The sequence below is a fragment of the Balaenoptera acutorostrata genome, chromosome 1 (assembly GCF_949987535.1).
Source record: "Balaenoptera acutorostrata chromosome 1, mBalAcu1.1, whole genome shotgun sequence".
Lineage (NCBI taxonomy): Eukaryota > Metazoa > Chordata > Mammalia > Artiodactyla > Balaenopteridae > Balaenoptera > Balaenoptera acutorostrata.
The window spans coordinates 108,680,423-108,705,270 of NC_080064.1; the positions used below are offsets into that span (position 1 = coordinate 108,680,423).

General features: G+C 44.3%; 2 long non-coding RNA genes and 5 other non-coding genes across 7 annotated transcripts; all 7 read right to left on the reverse strand.

Annotated features, from left to right (window-relative positions):
* Window positions 1–9: 9 nt before the first annotated feature.
* Window positions 10–5,368, reverse strand: LOC130707115 (uncharacterized). Its single transcript, XR_009007130.1, has 3 exons — window positions 4,931–5,368; window positions 3,058–3,158; window positions 10–86 (listed from the first exon to the last, which is right to left on the reverse strand). It is a non-coding gene; the product is annotated as an uncharacterized LOC130707115 (long non-coding RNA).
* On the reverse strand, window positions 4,038–4,111 carry TRNAN-GUU (transfer RNA asparagine (anticodon GUU)). Its single transcript has one exon. It is a non-coding gene; the product is annotated as a tRNA-Asn (tRNA).
* A 932-nt stretch (window positions 5,369–6,300) lies between the features above and the next one.
* On the reverse strand, window positions 6,301–6,373 carry TRNAV-CAC (transfer RNA valine (anticodon CAC)). The gene has a single exon. It is a non-coding gene; the product is annotated as a tRNA-Val (tRNA).
* Window positions 6,374–9,885: 3,512 nt separating this feature from the next.
* On the reverse strand, window positions 9,886–15,556 carry LOC130707037 (uncharacterized). The gene is made up of 3 exons (XR_009007044.1): window positions 15,119–15,556; window positions 13,248–13,348; window positions 9,886–10,284 (listed from the first exon to the last, which is right to left on the reverse strand). It is a non-coding gene; the product is annotated as an uncharacterized LOC130707037 (long non-coding RNA).
* TRNAN-GUU (transfer RNA asparagine (anticodon GUU)) lies at window positions 14,227–14,300 on the reverse strand. The gene has a single exon. It is a non-coding gene; the product is annotated as a tRNA-Asn (tRNA).
* A 932-nt stretch (window positions 15,557–16,488) lies between the features above and the next one.
* On the reverse strand, window positions 16,489–16,561 carry TRNAV-CAC (transfer RNA valine (anticodon CAC)). Its single transcript has one exon. It is a non-coding gene; the product is annotated as a tRNA-Val (tRNA).
* A 7,873-nt stretch (window positions 16,562–24,434) lies between these two features.
* On the reverse strand, window positions 24,435–24,508 carry TRNAN-GUU (transfer RNA asparagine (anticodon GUU)). The gene has a single exon. It is a non-coding gene; the product is annotated as a tRNA-Asn (tRNA).
* Between the last annotated feature and the right edge of the window lie 340 nt (window positions 24,509–24,848).

The window sequence follows — 24,848 nt, forward strand, 5'->3', positions numbered from 1 at the left end:
TGAACTTGAGTGGTACCCCATGAGAGCTCCCACTTCTGGTATCCCGACTTCATCTGAGTGACGTTTCCCTTTATTCGTTTTCAAACCTGTCACAAGGAATTTTGAATTTTCTGTTTTAATAATGTTTTAGGAGACTTACTACATCAAAATATTATCATTACAACCTGTGGCCCTAGCAACTTTCAAGTGTTCAGTAGCTACATGTGGCTTGCACCTATCATATCGGAGAGCACAGGTCAAAGGTATAGCACAGCGAAAAGTACGATTTCTGGGCCACAGCATGTAACTGTGTATGTATGACCCCTCAGTGGATGCTGCCAAATTTTTTTTTCCAACCTGTGGAACTTTTTTATACCCTTTCCAGAAATGAATAAGAATTTCCAGTGCTCTCCATCCTGTCAACATTTGGTTTTGTTTGTCCTTTTTTTTTTAAAGTAAGCTTTATTGAGGTGTAATTTACATAGTAAAACCTGCTAACATTAGATTATTCTACATTCTTTTCAATGATATCATTTCTTTGCCAAGCTGGATTCTGGTGCTTGCTGTGAGAGAAAGCAAGTGCCATGCAAAAAATGAATGTGTAACAAGAAGCAAGGAGGCGCTTTGAGAAGGTTTCAGAAGCCATGCAGTGCGCAGCATTAAGGTTATGATTCTGACGTGTCACAGCAGTGAAAACACAAGCCACTCTACTGAACTTTTGTCAAGGGAACACATAAGAATAGCCACAGCACCAGCCACAAACCTACAAACTATAGAAATATATGTGAAGCCAGAAAACAACAGCATTCCCCATCGAAAGCACTGTTGTCGAACCGACCTATCATGAAATCAGGACAAACGGGAAGGACAAAGACAGAGAGAATTTGCAGGCAACCAAAGATGATTCGTTAATTAAATCAATTTACTGTTAGTCAAAGGATTGAAGTTAACTCCAGATCTTGAACTTGTAATTTAAGCTGACGCATGTTGGAACATGGGAATGTTGGAATCATATATTGGTATATATGGAATCATATATTAGATGACGCCTAAAAATATTTACCAAAAATTGTAAGTGGAATAATTGAGTCGTCTGGTTTCTAGAATTACAAGTATTCATTCCTCTTTAAAGATATTAGTATATTTAATGTACTTGACTAGTATATTTAATATACTTCAACACATAAATTTAAATTTTTACTCGTTGAAAACTTATTGGATACGTTTGCTTATTTAACCAGTACAACCAGTACAGGAAATTTAGGAAGTCCAACGTAACTCAGATTTTCAAGCCAAAATAAAGCCAAGACTTACACAACAGTATATTATGCCACCATTATTTTCTACATCATAACATAATCTGAAAATATATATATAGTCGTTTTTAGACCAAAATTATGAAACCAATCTAATTTTTCTGAGTAACCTCGATAAAAGCACACGACATGACATAAACACTTTAAATGTCATGATATATAAAATGTATAAATTATTTAAATTGCTTAAAAGTATTAAGGGTCATCTTTGTAATCCATTTCATTTCGTTTCTCACTCTTGTTCCGAGTAATCAAGACCATTCATTTAATCTACAGCTAAATCTGTTATCGTTCCTTGTCACCAATTCCACAACAAAATTTTTCCTTATATAAATACCACATTGAAAGCATAAGTAGTAAAGCATTCTTCCCAGAAATTCTTAATTTTCTTATTTTAAATTTATACGAGTGATTATTACTTTCCTGAAATTAATTGGGGAACTGAGTTTTAATTAATTTAAGTTTTTAGAGGCCTACTTTGTCTATTCTCTCCCAAGGAAGAGAAAGTATATTGTTTTGCTTCTGAGAAGATATATTTAAAGGGAAAAAAATTCATCAAACTAGTGGGGCATTATTTAAGGTGAAAGCAGAGGCAATGATATGTTTTAACAGCAACTGACAGTGAGGGGAAACAAAATGAAATAAGTAAGCCACATTAGGTCCTTGAAGGAAGCTCATTAATGAAACTCGGAGTAATTCTGTGATATGCTTTTGAGTCTCCAGGGTATGTATCTGTGCATGAAAGTCATTGCTCCTCCTCCATTTTTATTAAGGATCCGAACGGGGCTTACAGTTCTGGAAGGTTTAACTCTTGATTTGTAGGGTTGTCACAAGTGCTCATGTTGCTGACTTTGTTGCTTCTTTGTAATGCTATGTCTCTCCTCTGCTTTCTGTAGTCTGATTTCAGCCATCCCTGAAGGACATTTGTTTGAATTTTTTCAGTTATTTAGAACCTTGAGTATACCAATGAAAGAAAGCTGCCTATTCCGTGCTAAAAATTCAATATTCTTCCTGTATTAATCCCCCTTATTAATGTTGAGTTCCTTATGAGGGAACCATTGCATATTAAGATCGTCCTGACTGTAGCTACTACACTTTTGCAGTTATTGACAAGGGTTGACTGGGCCCACGTGGTTTTTAGCAAATAGTGGAAAGACAAGAGGTGGACAGCTTCTCACTGCTGCGGTGTCTCATACCAGGAAACACCAGAATCCTCAGGACAAGCATCAGACCAAAAAGACTCATGGTCCGGATTAGCTGTCATCTTCTACCTAACAGGGAATGGATCCCTGTCAACCGCCACCCAACAGGGATCATCCCCAGAAGTTCACTTCCTAAAATGAAAACCAGAATCCCGCACTGAGACGAGAAATTAGTGATGCACAAATGAGAGGGAGAGAGAGAGACAAAATCCGTGTCCAGTAACCACACAGTATGAAAAAGCCAAAATGCTCAATTGCTGCACATGAGATATAACAGAACAGAGCAAACACGAGCCAATAGCTCTAAGGGTCCAGGTCTGAAGCAGGAACTGGTGGGGGGCAGGATTCTGTTGGCTCCCACGAGGTGTCTTAGATGGGCTAATTGTTATCGTCACAGCCAAAAAACAAACAAAAAACGGTCAAGGAAAAACATAGAAACACTTATTCCCATGCGAATTCCCCATTTGATAGGAGGAAGGACAGGCATTAGATTGCTTGCATCAAATTAAAAGTATAACCAAAATGTATAAATAAAAGAGAAAAGGGGAGAAGGAAAAAACCTCTGGGATGAGCGAGATTCTTCTCTTTGGATAAGTTGCTTGGCAGGACGTTGTCAAAGACGTCACTCTGGGCAGTCTTCTCTGGACCCTGTTGACTAGGTCTGCAGAGAAAACCATTACAGTTATTGGGAGACTTTAAAAATATTGAATGTTGAGCTTTCGAACGTATGCAATAGAATATCTCTGTGTACTGCCCACAGTGTCCCCCTGTTGTCCTTCCCCTTAGTTATGTCGGGAGGGCACTGCTCCCTTTATTAGTTAGACTACCATAGAGAGATGTATAGAAAGGTTGCTGTGTTGGCAAGTAAATGAAGAAAGGGACATTGAAAGACTGGAAAATAAAATGGAATATGATTCAGTGCCACTTCTGTGGAGGGCAAACTTGAAGGATTTGCCAACATTAGAAGCATAGAAACACGAAAGGTAGCACTTGCACTTGCAGTTCTCTACGCTCTGGAAACACCTGCACGAGTGGTCAGAGGTGTGTGTACAATAATGATGGTTGCAGCCTATTCGTCATCGTGAAGCCATGAAACCAAATACTACACAACCATGGAAGAAATGCCTTTATCAAAAATAATGCAGAGGAGAATTATGATGATGAGTTCACCGATAACATCATTCATAGAAGAATTACTAACGTTCACAGCTGAAAAATTTGAGACACATAAAATAGAACTTTCTTGTCCAAGTCTGTAGACTTGGCAGAATAAAGACTATCCCACCAGACCGTGGCTTCCTCGATCTCTTTCAGAAGGCCGTAAGTTAGGCAAGTATAGAGTCCAATAGAGACGACAGACAATAGAGCTGGGAAGGGGAGTGTGGCCCAAGACTGGCAGCAGTCGTGAGGTGGCTAGGACCCCGAATGCAGTTCGGTAAACTTTGTGGGAGCAGATGTACAGGTGATAATCAGCATGGAACACCTGCAATGGTAATCAGCACAGAAAAAAACGCTGAATGGGTTCTAAAACCTCTCCCACCGTCCCTGGGTGGGCTCGAACCACCAACCTTTCGATTAACAGCCGAACGCGCTAACCCATTGCGCCACAGAGACAGCAGCACGCCCCCTTTCCTCGCCTCTCTATGGAGTAGACACTGACTAATTCCTAGGATGTGCCGCCTTTCTCGCAGGAAAACGGTACCAGTTCCAAAGCTTCGGAAAAACGGAAAGTTTAGAGCAGCCGATCCCACTGGACCTGAGACTGGGTCGACGTCAGGAAAAGACAACACTAAGCACTATTATCATAGGGCAGCCACCCATGCAGACAATTCTGACAAGCACTTGAGAATACACCCCCTCCCTTGGACGCATTTCCCATCTGGTCCTCTCATCCTCCCACTCACTCCAGGGAAGGATTCGTCACCTTTGTGTCCTGTCAGAACCCTTTACGCTCCGTGCAGGGCACAGAGATCCAGGCAACAGCCAAGGGGCAGCTGCACTTCCCAGAAGGGCCTTTCGCGAGGTAGGCGGTTCCAGCGCTCAGGCTGACCCAAGACCCCACTGCCCGCCAAGGCAACCGGGAAGGAGACCGGAGGGCAGCCGGCCCGGGGGGATTCCTACTAGCACAGAACGTGCCTGGCCTGCGCTTCGGGGGGAGCGGAATAAAACTCCTCTTGAAGCTTCTCTACAGCCTGAAGAGAACGGATTTCAGGTTCCTGAAAGGGCCAGGGGGCCTCCTCGCGAGGACAGAGGCTCCCCCTGGTCTTGGAGGACAAGTCCCGCAGAAGCTGCCTTTGAGAGACACGCCAAACGAAAGGAGCAATCTTGAGTGGAGAGGTCTGCAAGGAACTCTCAACTGGTGTCGCCATTCTTACGTACGGAGAGAGAGTGAGAAACCCAACGTGGGAAAATGTTTACTGTGCACTTACGTACAGAATATACGATGTTATTCCTCTTGCAACTTTCTTGTATGTTTCCAAGGGCTTTGGTTGTGGTTCTTAATGAATGTTTGGAACTCGAGTCTCCGATTCTCTTGGGATGAAAACGCGGTAAATAAGACTTCGGGTTTGTAACATGCAGGGGGAAAAGAGCCGAGGCGAGAGCCGGCCAGCCCAGGCTGTTCATTACATCTCACGTCCTCCAGCCTGCGCGATGTCAAGGACCCTGAGGCCGGGACTCGCCGGCATTTGGGGACTCAGTGCAGAAGCTCGTCTGCATCTGAACCTTGAAGCAAAACACAGCTCTGGTCGGGGCAGGAAGAGGAAGACGCCTGCCAGTGGAGACGCTGAAGGGGAAAAAAAAGAAAAACATTTTTGCAGAGGCTTCCCTGGCCGGGAATCGAACCCGGGCCGCAGCGGTGAAAGCGCCGAATCCTAGCCACTAGACCACCAGGGAACCATTGAGGAGCCCCGACGTAGCGTCTCCACGTGAAAATTGTAGAAGTCAAGACTAAACTTCAGAGACCCGGAGAGCAGGAACGGAGATTTCCCAGAAGCCCAGGGCTGAATGCAGCTGTGCAAGGCTCCCAGCCCTTGCCCGGCTGCTCATCACCCTTCACCTCTCCAGTCTTGGGCGACGCCTTGGGCCCTGAGACAGGACACAAGGTCCGTCCTGGTCTAGCTTCAGCGCTGTGTGCTGCCGAGCCAAGGTCCTGCTCTCTTCCTGAACCTCGCTTTTCCCTTGAGTCAGCTGCCGACTGGGATGTCAGCAGGTGATGGGCGGATCCGTCCACTTCCTGATCTCTGCCCTGGCTCTGGGGGCTCTCCTGGAGACGGCACCGCTACGGGCTCCTTCCCCTCCGCGACCGGCTCAATTCGTGGAGCCTGACATTGTTCATTTCCGTGTCTTTGGCTCGGGTCCCCGGTGCACAGTCGGGTTCGGTCTCTTTTGTGGCGTCACGCAGATCAAACTGTTGCGTAGGTGTGCCGAGGTGGGGGAAAGCCAAGTGTGCCTCACTGGGATGAACTCCTCGGTTTTCAGAGACATAACTCGTGTGAACATGTGGAAGAGGTTTAGGCGCCTGCTTAGTAGGTGAGGGGATTTCCGGATGTAAAACTGACCCGAAGTCAGCCTTGTCCTTTGCCCACTTGGATTAGCTGGCTGTGGCCTGCGCTCCGCGGTGCCTCAGAGCAGAGAAAGGAGGGCGGGTTCCTGGTGCTGAGCAGGCTCTCAGGCAGTAAGGGAACTCCTGGCCTGTACCTTGGGGATGGAAACTGAGGCTGCGCCCGCCGCCTCAGCCCCTGCCTTTCGCCCGTTTTGGTTTTTGGAATGGGAAGGTAAAAACTTCAGAAAGGAAGGACGTTTGTTTCCGCCCGGTTTCGAACCGGGGACCTTTCGCGTGTGAGGCGAACGTGATAACCGCTACACTACGGAAACACGGCGGGTGCTGCCGCCTAGTGGCACATCCCTGAAATCCGTAGGTCCTGCCACCACTCTCCTAGTCGCCAACTTTTTAAACTGCAGAATGAACCTTGAAGCCCCGAGATCTCTCAGGCAAGCAGACTGCGGCTTCCGAGAGGCCCTGCTTTCAGGGTTCCTCGCCTGGCCCGAAGGGAGGACCCCCAAGCCTCCCACAGTCGGCCTTCGGGCTCCCGCACCGACCGCAGAGTCCTCGGATCCACGGCTATGCCCCGAGTGCAGGGGTCGCCCCCGCTGCTGACTCCTCAGCTCCCAGAAGCCGCGGGAGCCGGGGGTTCGGGCAAGTGCCCTTTGGGCCTAAGGGGAAAAGGTAGAGAATTCGGTTCATTCCAGTGAGCTTCTCTCTCTCTGGAGCGGATCCTGTGGGTCCTAGCTGCATGTCCCCAAAGCCTTCAAACAGAATTCCTTTCATCCAGACTGGATTGAGTCGTCTTCAGGGTGAATGCTAGCTTGCTACAAACACTCCGTCATACCTGAAGGAGGAAATCTACAACTCCCAGGTAAATTCTATTTTCTTCCTTTGATTTCTTCAAACAACAACAGCCAAAAAGACAGGTCACTGGTACATACTTGCACTTTTCTTATAATACGTAAGGTATGTCTGACTATCTATGAAAAGCTCTTGCTATAGAAACATGTGCAATAGATTGTCTACCATGAGCTAAACGATCGTCATGCCTGCCCAAGGTCCAAGAATCTGATGAAGCTGGATCCAGTCCCCCACTGCCTTTAGATCACCAGTTCGATCACCATCCAAAGCAACCAATTTCCCAGATGCAGGTCACTAATAAGACGGAGAAGAGGTCAGCTAAACATGTAAACAATCGCAGTTTGTTCTGGGGAATGTTGAAAGTCAGCAGTGGTACAGTTAGAAGGGGAAATAAAAGACTTCATAATAACGATAATACCAGCTTTCTCGAGCTTTACTCAGTGACCAGCACTGTTCCTCAGTGCTTTACTGTGGAATCACTTACTAAGTCCACATAACAACCCTGGAAGATAGCGTAGGACTTTACCACCCCTTGTTGCAGATGAGAACACTGAGGCACTGAAAAGCTGAGCTAACCTTTCCAGGGTCTCACCCCCACCCCCACCCCACCCCGTGACAGTGAGAGCCAGCACTCAGACCCAAGCAGTTTGCCTCCAGAGCCCCTCCCCTTGGCCACCATGCTCACGGGTAACTGAGAAAACTTCACTGAGATTTGCATCCCTTCCTTGTTCAACCTCCAATATATCAAAAGGAAAAGAAGATTGAAAGGTAGGCCTACAATCCTCCCCAAACTCATTAATGAAATGAAGAAGAGGAGAAAGAGTAAACAGGACCATTGGAGAAGCAACGACCTTAGACGCAGAGAGAATGAAGATGAGTTTGTTAAACACATACTAACTGGAAACTGTCTCTTTAAAGACTAAGAAGGACCAATCTTCCAACCATTTAAGGCCTAAACTTTCCCGTTCCATGGCAGTCTCCACCCAAAAATAGATTTCAAAGCTACCAACATAGTGTATACAGACGTGAATATGAAAATCATACTTCAACATTAGTAGTAAAGAGATTATTTTTGAATTTACAAATTTTATTTTTATACAGTAGGTTCTTAATAGTTGTTTTAGATATATTAGTGTATATATGTCAATCCCAATCTCCCAACGCATCCCACCACCACCAACCCCTCTGCCGCTTTGCCCCCGTTGGGGTCCATATGTTTGTTCTCTACATCTGTGTCTCTCTTTCTGCCCTGCAAACCGGGTCATCTGAACCATTTTTCTAGGTTCCACATATATGCGTTAATACACGATATTTGTTTTTCTCTTTCTGACTTACTTCAAGTAGTAAAGAGATTTTGAGTGAGTTAGCTCACATGGTTACTAATAAAACTGGGAAGCATTTATTAGGATGTTGTCATTAAACAAAGACAGGATTTATAAAAAAGCCAGAAAAGAGAAGAGAGGAAACACACACACACACAAACAAAGCCTGAGAAAGGGGAGGTTTCCCTTTCCTGGAGGAACAGATAGCTGAAAGCCATCAAACAGCTACTCTGGAGGGGTTAATCTAGTGAAGTTCCGGACTAATCAGGTAAACGCTTTTGGCTATGTGTGGATGCTCAAAAATTCTTGAGAGTTTAGTGGTGAAATGCATGTGGCGGCTTTTCTTTGTGTACTACCTGCCAGTGTCCCCCTTTGGCACCTGTGAGTTAGTTAAGCCTAATTGGACTACTTTCCTCATCAGAATTTCTCAATTTCATATACCCCCCCCCCTTCCTTGACTCATATTTATTCTTAAAAGAGCAGATTTGGTCATGAACACTTGGTTCTCTCTTTGACACAGTATTAACAGTGGAATGTCGGCTTAAGGTAAAGGTTGTGAGCAGCATATGCGTAAGTAGTCAGATATCCGATAGTGAAGGGAAGCCAAAAATCTGAGGACAGCAAAAATATCACAGTAACTACTTTGAACTTACTTTCCCTCCTAGCCCAGGACAAAGCAGAAGAAAAAGTAGCAACATCACTTTAACAATAACCAAGTGGCATTAAACTTTAAAACAATGAGGCATATTATGCATAAAGTACACAGAGTGTACAGTTCCCAAACCATTACCAGTGTACACCAACCTGAATCACTGATGAAGCAACCTAAATAACTAAGGTATGCAAAATTACCAGACCACAGAAGGCTTCCTCATGACTCTTCCCATGCAAGAGCTCAGAGTAATCACACACATACCCCTCCCAACCTCTCTGCCTGTTACTTTCACATAAATTGAATCACAGGACATGCACTGGGTTTGGGGGGATGGAGGGGCATGGGTCTGACTTCTTTCACTCAACATTATGTCTATGAAATTTAACCCTATTTTTCACGTAGTTCTTTGTCTCTGTGTGTATGCCTTGTAAGAATATAACTCCACATAGAATTGAACTGTTGGACATTTCAGTTGTTTCCAGTTGAGGATATTCTGAAATGGTACGAACATTATTTTATGACTTTTGGGGGACATACACATTTTTCGAGAGCACCCCATTCCAACAGAATAATGCCAGTGTTGACTTTCAAAATAATACTTTTGGGGGTTTCCCTGGTTGCGCATTGGTTAAGAATCCGCCTGCCAAGGCAGGGGACACGGGGTCGAGCCCTGTTCCGGGAAGATCCCACATGCTGTGGAGCAACTAAGCCCGTGCACCCCAACTACTGAGCCTACGCTCTAGAGCCCGTGAGCCACAACTACTGAGCCCTCATGCCACAACTACTGACGCCTGCCCGCCTAGAGCCCGTGCTCCGCAACAAGAGAAGCCACCACAAGGAAGAGCAGCCCCCAATCACTGCAACTAGAGAGAGCCCTCGCCCAGCAACGAAGACCCAACGCAGCCAAAAACAAATACACAAAATCAATTTTAAAAATTTATAAAAATATATAAAAGTTGGGGGGGGGGTTGTTTTTTCTTTTTTTCCAGCAAAAAGCGTTTATTCAGGAATAGCGGAAGAATGGCAATTCAGGACAAGCAAGCTATAGCAAAAGCCATAGGCAAGTCCCACAAACAAAGGAGAGGAAGGAACCTTGTTTTACAGAGAGAGAGGAGGAAGCTGAGGGAGGCTGTTTTGAACCCAAGTCCACTGGAGAAAAGTGAAAGTTCAGGGTGATGACGGTTTCTCATTGCCAAGTTGCTGATTTCCTGCAGGAGATGCAACGAATATGTTTTTCTGTTGGGGCCTGTAATCGAGGATTCTTCCTGCTGATGCTTCTTCTGTTTGGGTTTGTAATTGACGATACTTCCTGTCTTTGAACTTGAGTGGTACCCCATGAGAGCTCCCACTTCTGGTATCCCGACTTCATCTGAGTGACGTTTCCCTTTATTCGTTTTCAAACCTGTCACAAGGAATTTTGAATTTTCTGTTTTAATAATGTTTTAGGAGACTTACTACATCAAAATATTATCATTACAACCTGTGGCCCTAGCAACTTTCAAGTGTTCAGTAGCTACATGTGGCTTGCACCTATCATATCGGAGAGCACAGGTCAAAGGTATAGCACAGCGAAAAGTACGATTTCTGGGCCACAGCATGTAACTGTGTATGTATGACCCTCAGTGGATGCTGCCAAATTTTTTTTTCCAACCTGTGGAACTTTTTTATACCCTTTCCAGAAATGAATAAGAATTTCCAGTGCTCTCCATCCTGTCAACATTTGGTTTTGTTTGTCCTTTTTTTTTTAAAGTAAGCTTTATTGAGGTGTAATTTACATAGTAAAACCTGCCAACATTAGATTATTCTACATTCTTTTCAATGATATCATTTCTTTGCCAAGCTGGATTCTGGTGCTTGCTGTGATAGAAAGCAAGTGCCATGCAAAAAATGAATGTGTAACAAGAAGCAAGGAGGCGCTTTGAGAAGGTTTCAGAAGCCATGCAGTGCGCAGCATTAAGGTTATGATTCTGACGTGTCACAGCAGTGAAAACACAAGCCACTCTACTGAACTTTTGTCAAGGGAACACATAAGAATAGCCACAGCACCAGCCACAAACCTACAAACTATAGAAATATATGTGAAGCCAGAAAACAACAGCATTCCCCATCGAAAGCACTGTTGTCGACCGACCTATCATGAAATCAGGACAAACGGGAAGGACAAAGACAGAGAGAATTTGCAGGCAACCAAAGATGATTCGTTAATTAAATCAATTTACTGTTAGTCAAAGGATTGAAGTTAACTCCAGATCTTGAACTTGTAATTTAAGCTGACGCATGTTGGAACATGGGAATGTTGGAATCATATATTGGTATATATGGAATCATATATTAGATGACGCCTAAAAATATTTACCAAAAATTGTAAGTGGAATAATTGAGTCGTCTGGTTTCTAGAATTACAAGTATTCATTCCTCTTTAAAGATATTAGTATATTTAATATACTTGACTAGTATATTTAATATACTTCAACACATAAATTTAAATTTTTACTCGTTGAAAACTTATTGGATACGTTTGCTTATTTAACCAGTACAACCAGTACAGGAAATTTAGGAAGTCCAACGTAACTCAGATTTTCAAGCCAAAATAAAGCCAAGACTTACACAACAGTATATTATGCCACCATTATTTTCTACATCATAACATAATCTGAAAATATATATATAGTCGTTTTTAGACCAAAATTATGAAACCAATCTAATTTTTCTGAGTAACCTCGATAAAAGCACACGACATGACATAAACACTTTAAATGTCATGATATATAAAATGTATAAATTATTTAAATTGCTTAAAAGTATTAAGGGTCATCTTTGTAATCCATTTCATTTCGTTTCTCACTCTTGTTCCGAGTAATCAAGACCATTCATTTAATCTACAGCTAAATCTGTTATCGTTCCTTGTCACCAATTCCACAACAAAATTTTTCCTTATATAAATACCACATTGAAAGCATAAGTAGTAAAGCATTCTTCCCAGAAATTCTTAATTTTCTTATTTTAAATTTATACGAGTGATTATTACTTTCCTGAAATTAATTGGGGAACTGAGTTTTAATTAATTTAAGTTTTTAGAGGCCTACTTTGTCTATTCTCTCCCAAGGAAGAGAAAGTATATTGTTTTGCTTCTGAGAAGATATATTTAAAGGGAAAAAAATTCATCAAACTAGTGGGCATTATTTAAGGTGAAAGCAGAGGCAATGATATGTTTTAACAGCAACTGACAGTGAGGGAAACAAAATGAAATAAGTAAGCCACATTAGGTCCTTGAAGGAAGCTCATTAATGAAACTCGGAGTAATTCTGTGATATGCTTTTGAGTCCCCAGGGTATGTATCTGTGCATGAAGTCATTGCTCCTCCTCCATTTTTATTAAGGACCGAACGGGCTTACAGTTCTGGAAGGTTTAACTCTTGATTTGTAGGGTTGTCACAAGTGCTCATGTTGCTGACTTTGTTGCTTCTTTGTAATGCTATGTCTCTCCTCTGCTTTCTGTAGTCTGATTTCAGCCATCCCTGAAGGACATTTGTTTGAATTTTTTCAGTTATTTAGAACCTTGAGTATACCAATGAAAGAAAGCTGCCTATTCCGTGCTAAAAATTCAATATTCTTCCTGTATTAATCCCCCTTATTAATGTTGAGTTCCTTATGAGGGAACCATTGCATATTAAGATCGTCCTGATTGTAGCTACTACACTTTTGCAGTTATTGACAAGGGTTGACTGGGCCCACGTGGTTTTTAGCAAATAGTGGAAAGACAAGAGGTGGACAGCTTCTCACTGCTGCGGTGTCTCATACAAGGAAACACCAGAATCCTCAGGACAAGCATCAGACCAAAAAGACTCATGGTCCGGATTAGCTGTCATCTTCTACCTAACAGGGAATGGATCCCTGTCAACCGCCACCCAACAGGGATCATCCCCAGAAGTTCACTTCCTAAAATGAAAACCAGAATCCCGCACTGAGACGAGAAATTAGTGATGCACAAATGAGAGGGAGAGAGAGAGACAAAATCCGTGTCCAGTAACCACACAGTATGAAAAAGCCAAAATGCTCAATTGCTGCACATGAGATATAACAGAACAGAGCAAACACGAGCCAATAGCTCTAAGGGTCCAGGTCTGAAGCAGGAACTGGTGGGGGGCAGGATTCTGTTGGCTCCCACGAGGTGTCTTAGATGGGCTAATTGTTATCGTCACAGCCAAAAAACAAACAAAAAACGGTCAAGGAAAAACATAGAAACACTTATTCCCATGCGAATTCCCCATTTGATAGGAGGAAGGACAGGCATTAGATTGTTTGCATCAAATTAAAAGTATAACCAAAATGTATAAATAAAGAGAAAAGGGGAGAAGGAAAAAACCTCTGGGATGAGCGAGATTCTTCTCTTTGGATAAGTTGCTTGGCAGGACGTTGTCAAAGACGTCACTCTGGGCAGTCTTCTCTGGACCCTGTTGACTAGGTCTGCAGAGAAAACCATTACAGTTATTGGGAGACTTTAAAAATATTGAATGTTGAGCTTTCGAACGTATGCAATAGAATATCTCTGTGTACTGCCCACAGTGTCCCCCTGTTGTCCTTCCCCTTAGTTATGTCGGGAGGGCACTGCTCCCTTTATTAGTTAGACTACCATAGAGAGATGTATAGAAAGGTTGCTGTGTTGGCAAGTAAATGAAGAAAGGGACATTGAAAGACTGGAAAATAAAATGGAATATGATTCAGTGCCACTTCTGTGGAGGGCAAACTTGAAGGATTTGCCAACATTAGAAGCATAGAAACACGAAAGGTAGCACTTGCACTTGCAGTTCTCTACGCTCTGGAAACACCTGCACGAGTGGTCAGAGGTGTGTGTACAATAATGATGGTTGCAGCCTATTCGTCATCGTGAAGCCATGAAACCAAATACTACACAACCATGGAAGAAATGCCTTTATCAAAATAATGCAGAGGAGAATTATGATGATGAGTTCACCGATAACATCATTCATAGAAGAATTACTAACGTTCACAGCTGAAAAATTTGAGACACATAAAATAGAACTTTCTTGTCCAAGTCTGTAGACTTGGAAGAATAAAGACTATCCCACCAGACCGTGGCTTCCTCGATCTCTTTCAGAAGGCCGTAAGTTAGGCAAGTATAGAGTCCAATAGAGACGACAGACAATAGAGCTGGGAAGGGGAGTGTGGCCCAAGACTGGCAGCAGTCGTGAGGTGGCTAGGACCCCGAATGCAGTTCGGTAAACTTTGTGGGAGCAGATGTACAGGTGATAATCAGCATGGAACACCTGCAATGGTAATCAGCACAGAAAAAAACGCTGAATGGGTTCTAAAACCTCTCCCACCGTCCCTGGGTGGGCTCGAACCACCAACCTTTCGATTAACAGCCGAACGCGCTAACCCATTGCGCCACAGAGACAGCAGCACGCCCCCTTTCCTCACCTCTCTATGGAGTAGACACTGACTAATTCCTAGGATGTGCCGCCTTTCTCGCAGGAAAACGGTACCAGTTCCAAAGCTTCGGAAAAACGGAAAGTTTAGAGCAGCCGATCCCACTGGACCTGAGACTGGGTCGACGTCAGGAAAGACAACACTAAGCACTATTATCATAGGGCAGCCACCCATGCAGACAATTCTGACAAGCACTTGAGAATACACCCCCTCCCTTGGACGCATTTCCCATCTGGTCCTCTCATCCTCCCACTCACTCCAGGGAAGGATTCGTCACCTTTGTGTCCTGTCAGAACCCTTTACGCTCCGTGCAGGGCACAGAGATCCAGGCAACAGCCAAGGGGCAGCTGCACTTCCCAGAAGGGCCTTTCGCGAGGTAGGCGGTTCCAGCGCTCAGGCTGACCCAAGACCCCACTGCCCGCCAAGGCAACCGGGAAGGAGACCGGAGGGCAGCCGGCCCGGGGGGATTCCTACTAGCACAGAACGTGCCTGGCCTGCGCTTCGGGGGGAGCGGAATAAAACTCCTCTTGAAGCTTCTCTACAGCCTGAAGAGAACGGATTTCAGGTTCCTGAAAGGGCCAGGGGGCCTCCTCGCGAGGACAGAGGCTCCCCCTGGTCTTGGAGGACAAGTCCCGCAGAAGCTGCCTTTGAGAGACACGCCAAACGAAAGGAGCAATCTTGAGTGGAGAGGTCTGCAAGGAACTCTCAACTGGTGTCGCCATTCTTACGTACGGAGAGAGAGTGAGAAACCCAACGTGGGAAAATGTTTACTGTGCACTTACGTACAGAATATACGATGTTATTCCTCTTGCAACTTTCTTGTATGTTTCCAAGGGCTTTGGTTGTGGTTCTTAATGAATGTTTGGAACTCGAGTCTCCGATTCTCTTGGGATGAAAACGCGGTAAATAAGACTTCGGGTTTGTAACATGCAGGGGGAAAAGAGCCGAGGCGAGAGCCGGCCAGCCCAGGCTGTTCATTACATCTCACGTCCTCCAGCCTGCGCGATGTCAAGGACCCTGAGGCCGGGACTCGCCGGCATTTGGGGACTCAGTGCAGAAGCTCGTCTGCATCTGAACCTTGAAGCAAAACACAGCTCTGGTCGGGGCAGGAAGAGGAAGACGCCTGCCAGTGGAGACGCTGAAGGGGAAAAAAAAGAAAAACATTTTTGCAGAGGCTTCCCTGGCCGGGAATCGAACCCGGGCCGCAGCGGTGAAAGCGCCGAATCCTAGCCACTAGACCACCAGGGAACCATTGAGGAGCCCCGACGTAGCGTCTCCACGTGAAAATTGTAGAAGTCAAGACTAAACTTCAGAGACCCGGAGAGCAGGAACGGAGATTTCCCAGAAGCCCAGGGCTGAATGCAGCTGTGCAAGGCTCCCAGCCCTTGCCCGGCTGCTCATCACCCTTCACCTCTCCAGTCTTGGGCGACGCCTTGGGCCCTGAGACAGGACACAAGGTCCGTCCTGGTCTAGCTTCAGCGCTGTGTGCTGCCGAGCCAAGGTCCTGCTCTCTTCCTGAACCTCGCTTTTCCCTTGAGTCAGCTGCCGACTGGGATGTCAGCAGGTGATGGGCGGATCCGTCCACTTCCTGATCTCTGCCCTGGCTCTGGGGGCTCTCCTGGAGACGGCACCGCTACGGGCTCCTTCCCCTCCGCGACCGGCTCAATTCGTGGAGCCTGACATTGTTCATTTCCGTGTCTTTGGCTCGGGTCCCCGGTGCACAGTCGGGTTCGGTCTCTTTTGTGGCGTCACGCAGATCAAACTGTTGCGTAGGTGTGCCGAGGTGGGGGAAAGCCAAGTGTGCCTCACTGGGATGAACTCCTCGGTTTTCAGAGACATAACTCGTGTGAACATGTGGAAGAGGTTTAGGCGCCTGCTTAGTAGGTGAGGGGATTTCCGGATGTAAAACTGACCCGAAGTCAGCCTTGTCCTTTGCCCACTTGGATTAGCTGGCTGTGGCCTGCGCTCCGCGGTGCCTCAGAGCAGAGAAAGGAGGGCGGGTTCCTGGTGCTGAGCAGGCTCTCAGGCAGTAAGGGAACTCCTGGCCTGTACCTTGGGGATGGAAACTGAGGCTGCGCCCGCCGCCTCAGCCCCTGCCTTTCGCCCGTTTTGGTTTTTGGAATGGGAAGGTAAAAACTTCAGAAAGGAAGGACGTTTGTTTCCGCCCGGTTTCGAACCGGGGACCTTTCGCGTGTGAGGCGAACGTGATAACCGCTACACTACGGAAACACGGCGGGTGCTGCCGCCTAGTGGCACATCCCTGAAATCCGTAGGTCCTGCCACCACTCTCCTAGTCGCCAACTTTTTAAACTGCAGAATGAACCTTGAAGCCCCGAGATCTCTCAGGCAAGCAGACTGCGGCTTCCGAGAGGCCCTGCTTTCAGGGTTCCTCGCCTGGCCCGAAGGGAGGACCCCCGAGCCTCCCACAGTCGGCCTTCGGGCTCCCGCACCGACCGCAGAGTCCTCGGATCCACGGCTATGCCCCCGAGTGCAGGGGTCGCCCCCGCTGCTGACTCCTCAGCTCCCAGAAGCCGCGGGAGCCGGGGGTTCGGGCAAGTGCCCTTTGGGCCTAAGGGGAAAAGGTAGAGAATTCGGTTCATTCCAGTGAGCTTCTCTCTCTCTGGAGCGGATCCTGTGGGTCCTAGCTGCATGTCCCCAAAGCCTTCAAACAGAATTCCTTTCATCCAGACTGGATTGAGTCGTCTTCAGGGTGAATGCTAGCTTGCTACAAACACTCCGTCATACCTGAAGGAGGAAATCTACAACTCCCAGGTAAATTCTATTTTCTTCCTTTGATTTCTTCAAACAACAACAGCCAAAAAGACAGGTCACTGGTACATACTTGCACTTTTCTTATAATACTTAAGGTATGTCTGACTATCTATGAAAAGCTCTTGCTATAGAAACATGTGCAAGAGATTGTCTACCATGAGCTAAACGATCGTCATGCCTGCCCAAGGTCCAAGAATCTGATGAAGCTGGATCCAGTCCCCCACTGCCTTTAGATCACCAGTTCGATCACCATCCAAAGCAACCAATTTCCCAGATGCAGGTCACTAATATGAGGGAGAAGAGGTCAGCTAAACATGTAAACATTCGCAGTTTGTTCTGGGGAATGTTGAAAGTCAGCAGTGGTACAGTTAGAAGGGGAAATAAAAGACTTCATAATAACGATAATACCAGCTTTCTCGAGCTTTACTCAGTGACCAGCACTGTTCCTCAGTGCTTTACTGTGGAATCACTTACTAAGTCCACATAACAACCCTGGAAGATAGCGTAGGACTTTACCACCCCTTGTTGCAGATGAGAACACTGAGGCGCTGAAAAGCTGAGCTAAGCTTTCCAGGGTCTCACCCCCCACCCCCACCCCCACCCCACCCCGTGACAGTGAGAGCCAGCACTCAGACCCAAGCAGTTTGCCTCCAGAGCCCCTCCCCTTGGCCACCATGCTCACGGGTAACTGAGAAAACTTCACTGAGATTTGCATCCCTTCCTTGTTCAACCTCCAATATATCAAAAGGAAGAGAAGATTGAAAGGTAGGCCTACAAACCTCCCCAAACTCATTAATGAAATGAAGAGGAAGAGGAGAAAGAGTAAACAGGACCATTGGAGAAGCAACGACGTTAGACGCAGAGAGAATGACGATGCGTTTGTTAAACACATACTAACTGGAAACTGTCTCTTTAAAGACTAAGAAGGACCTATCTTCCAACCATTGAAGGCCTAAACTTTCCCGTTCCATGGCAGTCTCCACCCAAGAATAGATTTCAAAGCTACCAACATAGTGTATACACATGTGAATATGAAAATCATACTTCAACATTAGTAGTAAAGAGATTATTTTTGAATTAAAAAAAATATTTTTAATACAGCAGGTTCTTAATAGTTATTTTATATATATTAGTGTATATATGTCAATCCCAATCTCCCAACGCATCCCACCACCACCAACCCCTCTGCCGCTTTCCCCCCGTTGGGGTCCATATGTTTGTTCTCTACATCTGTGTCTCTCTTTCTGCCCTGCAAACCGGGTCATCTGAACCATTTTTCTAGGTTCCACATATATGCGTTAATATACGATATTTGTTTTTCTCTTTCTGACTTACTTCAAGTAGTAAAGAGATTTTGAATGAGTTAGCTCACATGGTTACTAATAAAAATGGGAAACAGTTATTAGGATGTTGTCATTAAACAAAGGCAGGATTTATAAAAAAGCCAGAAAAGAGAAGAGAGGAAACACACACACACACAAACAAAGCCTGAGAAAGGGGAGTTTTCCCTTTCCTGGAGGAACAGATAGCTGAAAGCCATCAAACAGCTACTCTGGACGGGTTAATCTAGTGAAGTACCGAACTAATCAGGTAAACGCTTTTGGCTATGTGTGGATGCACAACAATTCTTGAGAGTTTAGTGGTGAAATGCATGTGGCGGCTATTCTTTGTGTACTACCTGCCAGTGTCCCCCTTTGGCACCTGTGAGTTAGTTAAGCCTAATTGGACTACTTTCCTCATCAGAATTTCTCAATTTCATATACGGCCCCCCCGTTCCTTGACTCATATTTATTCTTAAAAGAGCAGATTTGGTCATGAACACTTGGTTCTCTCTTTGACACAGTATTAACAGTGGAATGTCGGCTTAAGGTAATGGTTGTGAGCAGCATATGCGTAAGTAGTCAGATATCCGGTAGTGAAGGAAAGCCAAAATTCTGAGGACAGCAAAAATATCACAGTAACTACTTTGAACTTACTTTCCCTCCTAGCCCAGGACAAAGCAGAAGAAAAAGTAGCAACATCACTTTAACAATAACCAAGTGGCATTAAACTTTAAAACAATGAGGCATATTATGCAAAAAGTACACAGAGTGTACAGTTCCCAAACCATTACCAGTGTACACCAACCTGAATCACTGATGAAGCAACCTAAATAACTAAGGTATGCAAAATTACCAGACCACAGAAGGCTTCCTCATGACTCTTCCCATGCAAGAGCTCAGAGTAATCACACACATACCCCTCCCAACCTCTCTGCCTGTTACTTTCACATAAATTGAATCACAGGGCATGCACTGGGTTTGGGGGCATGGAGGGGCATGGGTCTGACTTCTTTCACTCAACATTATGTCTATGAAATTTAACCCTATTTTTCACGTAGTTCTTTGTCTCTGTGTGTATGCCTTGTAAGAATATAACTCCACGTAGTTTTGAACTGTTGGACAGTTCAGTTGTTTCCAGTTGAGGATATTCTGAAATGGTACGAACATTTTTTTATGACTTTTGGGGGACATACACATTTTTCTAGAGCACCCCATTCCAAGAGAATAATGCCAGTGTTGACTTTCAAGATAATACTTTTGGGGGTTTCCCTGGTTGCGCATTGGTTAAGAATCCGCCTGCCAAGGCAGGGGACACGGGGTCGAGCCCGGTTCCGGGAAGATCCCACATGCCGTGGAGCAACTAAGCCCGTGCACCCCAACTACTGAGCCTACGCTCTAGAGCCCGTGAGCCACAACTACTGAGCCCTCATGCCACAACTACTGACGCCTGCCCGCCTAGAGCCCGTGCTCCGCAACAAGAGAAGCCACCACAAGGAAGAGCAGCCCCCAATCACTGCAACTAGAGAGAGCCCTCGCCCAGCAACGAAGACCCAACGCAGCCAAAAACAAATACACAAAATCAATTTTAAAAATTTATAAAAATATATAAAAGTTGGGGGGGGGGTTGTTTTTTGTTTTTTTCCAGCAAAAAGCGTTTATTCAGGAATAGCGGAAGAATGGCAATTCAGGACAAGCAAGCTATAGCAAAAGCCATAGGCAAGTCCCACAAACAAAGGAGAGGAAGGAACCTTGTTTTACAGAGAGAGAGGAGGAAGCTGAGGGAGGCTGTTTTGAACCCAAGTCCACTGGAGAAAAGTGAAAGTTCAGGGTGATGACGGTTTCTCATTGCCAAGTTGCTGATTTCCTGCAGGAGATGCAACGAATATGTTTTTCTGTTGGGGCCTGTAATCGAGGATTCTTCCTGCTGATGCTTCTTCTGTTTGGGTTTGTAATTGACGATACTTCCTATCTTTGAACTTGAGTGGTACCCCATGAGAGCTCCCACTTCTGGTATCCCGACTTCATCTGAGTGACGTTTCCCTTTATTCGTTTTCAAACCTGTCACAAGGAATTTTGAATTTTCTGTTTTAACCTATTTTAATGTTTTAGGAGACTTACTACATCAAAATATTATCATTACAACCTGTGGCCCTAGCAACTTTCAAGTGTTCAGTAGCTACATGTGGCTTGCACCTATCATATCGGAGAGCACAGGTCAAAGGTACAGCACAGCGAAAAGTACGATTTCTGGGCCACAGCATGTAACTGTGTATGTATGACCCTCAGTGGATGCTGCCAAATTTTTTTTCCAACCTGTGGAACTTTTTTATACCCTTTCCAGAAATGAATAAGAATTTCCAGTGCTCTCCATCCTGTCAACATTTGGTTTTGTTTGTCCTTTTTTTTTTAAAGTAAGCTTTATTGAGGTGTAATTTACATAGTAAAACCTGCCAACATTAGATTTTTCTACATTCTTTTCAATGATATCATTTCTTTGCCAAGCTGGATTCTGGTGCTTGCTGTGAGAGAAAGCAAGTGCCATGCAAAAAATGAATGTGTAACAAGAAGCAAGGAGGCGCTTTGAGAAGGTTTCAGAAGCCGTGCAGTGCTCAGCATTAAGGTTATGATTCTGACATGTCAGAGCAGTGAAAACACAAGCCACTCTACTGAACTTTTGTCAAGGGAACACATAAGAATAGCCACAGCACCAGCCACAAACCTACAAACTATAGAAATATATGTGAAGCCAGAAAACAACAGCATTCCCCAACGAAAGCACTGTTGTCGACCGACCTATCATGAAATCAGGACAAACGGGAAGGACAAAGACAGAGAGAATTTGCAGGCAACCAAAGATGATTCGTTAATTAAATCAATTTACTGTTAGTCAAAGGATTGAAGTTAACTCCAGATCTTGAACTTGTAATTTAAGCTGACGCATGTTGGAACATGGGAATGTTGGAATCATATATTGGTATATATGGAATCATATATTAGATGACGCCTAAAAATATTTACCAAAAATTGTAAGTGGAATAATTGAGTCGTCTGGTTTCTAGAATTACAAGTATTCATTCCTCTTTAAAGATATTAGTATATTTAATGTACTTGACTAGTATATTTAATATACTTCAACACATAAATTTAAATTTTTACTCGTTGAAAACTTATTGGATACGTTTGCTTATTTAACCAGTACAACCAGTACAGGAAATTTAGGAAGTCCAACGTAACTCAGATTTTCAAGCCAAAATAAAGCCAAGACTTACACAACAGTATATTATGCCACCATTATTTTCTACATCATAACATAATCTGAAAATATATATATAGTCGTTTTTAGACCAAAATTATGAAACCAATCTAATTTTTCTGAGTAACCTCGATAAAAGCACACGACATGACATAAACACTTTAAATGTCATGATATATAAAATGTATAAATTATTTAAATTGCTTAAAAGTATTAAGGGTCATCTTTGTAATCCATTTCATTTCGTTTCTCACTCTTGTTCCGAGTAATCAAGACCATTCATTTAATCTACAGCTAAATCTGTTATCGTTCCTTGTCACCAATTCCACAACAAAATTTTTCCTTATATAAATACCACATTGAAAGCATAAGTAGTAAAGCATTCTTCCCAGAAATTCTTAATTTTCTTATTTTAAATTTATACGAGTGATTATTACTTTCCTGAAATTAATTGGGGAACTGAGTTTTAATTAATTTAAGTTTTTAGAGGCCTACTTTGTCTATTCTCTCCCAAGGAAGAGAAAGTATATTGTTTTGCTTCTGAGAAGATATATTTAAAGGGAAAAAAATTCATCAAACTAGTGGGCATTATTTAAGGTGAAAGCAGAGGCAATGATATGTTTTAACAGCAACTGACAGTGAGGGAAACAAAATGAAATAAGTAAGCCACATTAGGTCCTTGAAGGAAGCTCATTAATGAAACTCGGAGTAATTCTGTGATATGCTTTTGAGTCTCCAGGGTATGTATCTGTGCATGAAGTCATTGCTCCTCCTCCATTTTTATTAAGGACCGAACGGGCTTACAGTTCTGGAAGGTTTAACTCTTGATTTGTAGGGTTGTCACAAGTGCTCATGTTGCTGACTTTGTTGCTTCTTTGTAATGCTATGTCTCTCCTCTGCTTTCTGTAGTCTGATTTCAGCCATCCCTGAAGGACATTTGTTTGAATTTTTTCAGTTATTTAGAACCTTGAGTATACCAATGAAAGAAAGCTGCCTATTCCGTGCTAAAAATTCAATATTCTTCCTGTATTAATCCCCCTTATTAATGTTGAGTTCCTTATGAGGGAACCATTGCATATTAAGATCGTCCTGACTGTAGCTACTACACTTTTGCAGTTATTGACAAGGGTTGACTGGGCCCACGTGGTTTTTAGCAAATAGTGGAAAGACAAGAGGTGGACAGCTTCTCACTGCTGCGGTGTCTCATACCAGGAAACACCAGAATCCTCAGGACAAGCATCAGACCAAAAAGACTCATGGTCCGGATTAGCTGTCATCTTCTACCTAACAGGGAATGGATCCCTGTCAACCGCCACCCAACAGGGATCATCCCCAGAAGTTCACTTCCTAAAATGAAAACCAGAATCCCGCACTGAGACGAGAAATTAGTGATGCACAAATGAGAGGGAGAGAGAGAGACAAAATCCGTGTCCAGTAACCACACAGTATGAAAAAGCCAAAATGCTCAATTGCTGCACATGAGATATAACAGAACAGAGCAAACACGAGCCAATAGCTCTAAGGGTCCAGGTCTGAAGCAGGAACTGGTGGGGGGCAGGATTCTGTTGGCTCCCACGAGGTGTCTTAGATGGGCTAATTGTTATCGTCACAGCCAAAAAACAAACAAAAAACGGTCAAGGAAAAACATAGAAACACTTATTCCCATGCGAATTCCCCATTTGATAGGAGGAAGGACAGGCATTAGATTGTTCGCATCAAATTAAAAGTATAACCAAAATGTATAAATAAAAGAGAAAAGGGGAGAAGGAAAAAACCTCTGGGATGAGCGACATTCTTCTCTTTGGATAAGTTGCTTGGCAGGACGTTGTCAAAGACGTCACTCTGGGCAGTCTTCTCTGGACCCTGTTGACTAGGTCTGCAGAGAAAACCATTACAGTTATTGGGAGACTTTAAAAATATTGAATGTTGAGCTTTCGAACGTATGCAATAGAATATCTCTGTGTACTGCCCACAGTGTCCCCCTGTTGTCCTTCCCCTTAGTTATGTCGGGAGGGCACTGCTCCCTTTATTAGTTAGACTACCATAGAGAGATGTATAGAAAGGTTGCTGTGTTGGCAAGTAAATGAAGAAAGGGACATTGAAAGACTGGAAAATAAAATGGAATATGATTCAGTGCCACTTCTGTGGAGGGCAAACTTGAAGGATTTGCCAACATTAGAAGCATAGAAACACGAAAGGTAGCACTTGCACTTGCAGTTCTCTACGCTCTGGAAACACCTGCACGAGTGGTCAGAGGTGTGTGTACAATAATGATGGTTGCAGCCTATTCGTCATCGTGAAGCCATGAAACCAAATACTACACAACCATGGAAGAAATGCCTTTATCAAAAATAATGCAGAGGAGAATTATGATGATGAGTTCACCGATAACATCATTCATAGAAGAATTACTAACGTTCACAGCTGAAAAATTTGAGACACATAAAATAGAACTTTCTTGTCCAAGTCTGTAGACTTGGCAGAATAAAGACTATCCCACCAGACCGTGGCTTCCTCGATCTCTTTCAGAAGGCCGTAAGTTAGGCAAGTATAGAGTCCAATAGAGACGACAGACAATAGAGCTGGGAAGGGGAGTGTGGCCCAAGACTGGCAGCAGTCGTGAGGTGGCTAGGACCCCGAATGCAGTTCGGTAAACTTTGTGGGAGCAGATGTACAGGTGATAATCAGCATGGAACACCTGCAATGGTAATCAGCACAGAAAAAAACGCTGAATGGGTTCTAAAACCTCTCCCACCGTCCCTGGGTGGGCTCGAACCACCAACCTTTCGATTAACAGCCGAACGCGCTAACCCATTGCGCCACAGAGACAGCAGCACGCCCCCTTTCCTCGCCTCTCTATGGAGTAGACACTGACTAATTCCTAGGATGTGCCGCCTTTCTCGCAGGAAAACGGTACCAGTTCCAAAGCTTCGGAAAAACGGAAAGTTTAGAGCAGCCGATCCCACTGGACCTGAGACTGGGTCGACGTCAGGAAAAGACAACACTAAGCACTATTATCATAGGGCAGCCACCCATGCAGACAATTCTGACAAGCACTTGAGAATACACCCCCTCCCTTGGACGCATTTCCCATCTGGTCCTCTCATCCTCCCACTCACTCCAGGGAAGGATTCGTCACCTTTGTGTCCTGTCAGAACCCTTTACGCTC